This window comes from Delphinapterus leucas, chromosome 3, assembly GCF_059928025.1.
Source record: "Delphinapterus leucas isolate spDelLeu-1000000601 "Yukka" chromosome 3, BTC_Dleu_Yukka2, whole genome shotgun sequence".
Taxonomy (NCBI): Eukaryota; Metazoa; Chordata; class Mammalia; order Artiodactyla; family Monodontidae; genus Delphinapterus; species Delphinapterus leucas.
In genome coordinates this window covers 56,573,377-56,576,564 of record NC_143131.1, presented here as the reverse complement: position 1 = coordinate 56,576,564, position 3,188 = coordinate 56,573,377, and the positions used below count along the sequence as shown (strand labels likewise).

The following is a 3,188-nucleotide window of genomic DNA, read 5'->3' as shown; positions in this document are numbered from 1 at the left end:
CGTTTTTGGTTTTAAGTTACAAAAATAACATGTTCAATGGAGAAGAATTAGAAAAATCATATAAGCAAAATTTTTAAAAATTAAAAAATCTGTAATCTCTTAGAGATAATGACTATTGATATTTTGCTGTATAAATACTTTATTTTTCTATTTGTTTAGTTAATTTACCCAAATGGGCTCAAACTAAACATATTGCAGTTTTTTTCAACATAATATTTTGTGACCATCTTTCCATGTCAGTAACTTTATAGCTACACAAACGTTTCAAAGTACAAGGTGTTGCTTTGGATGGATTTACTATAATTATCTTAACTAATTCCATATTGCTAAATGTATTCTGAGATTTCCTACATGTTTATCTTCTAGGTTTATGATACTTTTGTCAAATTAAAAATGTCCTATTGGATTTTAAATGCAATTGCATTGAGTTTACAGATAAATTTTGTGGGAATCTTTATGGTATTGGGTAATTTTATCTGGAAACACAATGTATCTTTTTTTTTTTTTTTTTTTTTTTTTTTTTTTGCGGTGCGCGGGCCTCTCACTGTTGTGGCCTCTCCTGTTGCGGAGTACAGGCTGCGGACGCGCAGGCTCAGCGGCCATGGCTCATGGGCCCAGCCGCTCCGCAGCATGTGGGATCTTCGCGGACCGGGGCACGAACCCGCGTCCCCTGCATCGGCAGGCGGACCCTCAACCACTGCGCCACGAGGGAAGCCCGAGTTGTCACATTTCTTACATCTTATCTGGCTTGAAAAAGCAATGATCCCAGACATGGAAGCTGCAAGATGCCCGATGACCTAACCATAGAAGTTTCAGTGTCACTTCTGCTGGATTTTATTGGTCAAGCCAGTTGCTGAGGTCAGTTCAGATTCAAGTGGAAGGGAGTTAGGCTCCACCTTCCAATGGGAGGAATAGCAAAGAATTTGGAATCATCTTTAATGGCTTATTATTTTTAAAATTGTTGCTGGTGTGATTTGCTAATATTTCTCAATATATTTGTGCAAACATTCCTAAATTATGTTGGTCTAGAGATTTCTGTGCTGTATTTACCAGGCTTTTGGTAACAGGATTACGACATTTGGTTTTTAAAATTGAATTGGAAAATTTTGATCTTTTTCGTAGTCTAACACATTAAATAGCATTAGAATTTCTTGCTTTTTTAAAAAAAATTAATTTTTGGCTGTGTTGGGTCTTTGTTGCTGCGTGTGGGCTTTCCCTAGTTGCAGCGAGTGGGGGCTACTCTTTGTTGTGGTGTGTGGGCTTCTCACTGTGGTGGCTTCTCTTGTGGAGCATGGGCTCTAGGCATGCGGGCTTCAGTAGTTGTGGCTCGCGGGCTCAGTAGTTGTGGCGCATGGGTTCAGTTTCTCTGCGGCATGTGGTATCTTCCTGGATCAGGGCTCGAACCCGTGTCCCCTGCATTGGCAGGTGGATTCCTAACCACTGCACTACCAGGGAAGTCCAGAATTTCTTGCTTCTTGAAGATTTATAAAACCTCCCAGGCCAAATGTCCTTTATAATTTGACAATTCTTTTTTTTTTTATTTGCGGTACGCGGGCCTCTCACCGTTGTGGCCTCTCCCGTTGCGGAGCACAGGCTCCGGACGCGCAGACTCAGCGGCCATGGCCCACGGGCCCAGCCGCTCCACGGCATGTGGGATCTTCCCGACTGGGGCACGAACCCGTGTCTCCTGCATCGGCAGGCGGACTCCCAACCACTGTACCACCAGGGAAGCCCCTATAATTTGACAATTATTTGATGGTATTTTTATTATAATATCTTTGATCTTATTTATATTCCTTACTTCTTCTTGAGTCAATTTTGTTATTTTATATTTTCCTAGTAAAAGAAGTCACAACAATTTTTGACAAGTATTTGTCACAACTTTTGCTGTTTTCCAGGACTGATATAGATGTCTTCTCCTTCATTTTAATTTTTTTTGTCTATTTCATTGGGAATGTAGGAAGGAAGGCAAGTTTTTTTGATTTGCCAAACTTTAATACAGAGATGTAATGCTCTAATTGTCACAGCTGTGTTGTAAGGTATTGCACATTATTTATACCTTATATCATTTAATAGGAATGAATACCCTGTGAGATAACAAAAATTACTCTTTTATACAAATGAGTTTATGTTTTACAACACAAGTCACCTACTGTAAGTTCATTACAAAGAATTATTAATTTAAGTTCAGTCATCAAATACTCTTTGTTGAATCAGATGGAAAGCAGGAATTACATCTATAATGTGTTTCATGTCATCAGTTGTGACTTTTGTCCCTCATGCTGGTTAATTCATTAAGCATATTTAGTTATATCTACCAGCCTCCCTAGAGAGATGGTGAGGTCCATGAAAAATAGACCATATTTAAGTTGCTAACAGAATCTTAAAGTACATAATAGTAACCAAGAGATAGAAAATGTTTAATATTTGATATAAATGTCCAATTGGATTAAAAAAATGTTTTTTCTTGGGGTATTGCTGTTTTACAATGTTGTGTTAGTTTCTACTGTACAGCAAAGTGGAGTTCCCTGTGCTATACAGCAGGTTCTCATTATTTACCTATTTTATACATATTAGTGTATATATGTTAGTTGCAGTCTCCCATTTCATTCCATCCCCTCTTTCCCTGCTTGGTGTGCATACATTTGTTCCCTACATCTGTGTCTCTATTTCTGTCTTGCAAACCAGTTCATCTGTACCTTTTTTCTAGATTCCACAAATATGCATTAATGTACGATATTTGTTTTTCTCTTTCTGACTTATTTCACTCTGTATGACAGTCTCTGTCTCCATCCATGTCTCTACAAATGACCCAATTTCGTCCCTTTTTATGGCTGAGTAATATTCCATTATATATAAAAACATGGAACGCTTCACAAATTTGCGTGTCATCCTTGCGCAGGGGCCATGCTAATCTCTATCGTTCCAATTTTAGCACACGTGCTGCCGAAGTGAGCGCAAGGAAGGCAATTTAATGCATGGGTTCAAATTGGCATCTTAAGAATGTTCTTATAGTCCTTTTTCTGAGGTAGAACTATCTTAGAATATGTCCATAGTGTTGTTATAAGTAAAGCTTTAAACAGAATGATCCAGAAATCTGTTTTTTTGTGGCATTTAAACTTTGTGTTTTGAACTAAAGCTAAATGGGAGCTAAAGATTATTTTATACTGTTCTCATAGAGATGCCAA

At 38.1% G+C, this 3,188-nt stretch overlaps 1 non-coding gene across 1 annotated transcript; it reads right to left on the bottom strand.

Annotated features, from left to right (window-relative positions):
• Window positions 1-2,857: 2,857 nt before the first annotated feature.
• On the bottom strand, window positions 2,858-2,959 carry LOC115801665 (U6 spliceosomal RNA). Its single transcript, XR_004021980.2, has one exon. It is a non-coding gene; the product is annotated as a U6 spliceosomal RNA (small nuclear RNA).
• Between the last annotated feature and the right edge of the window lie 229 nt (window positions 2,960-3,188).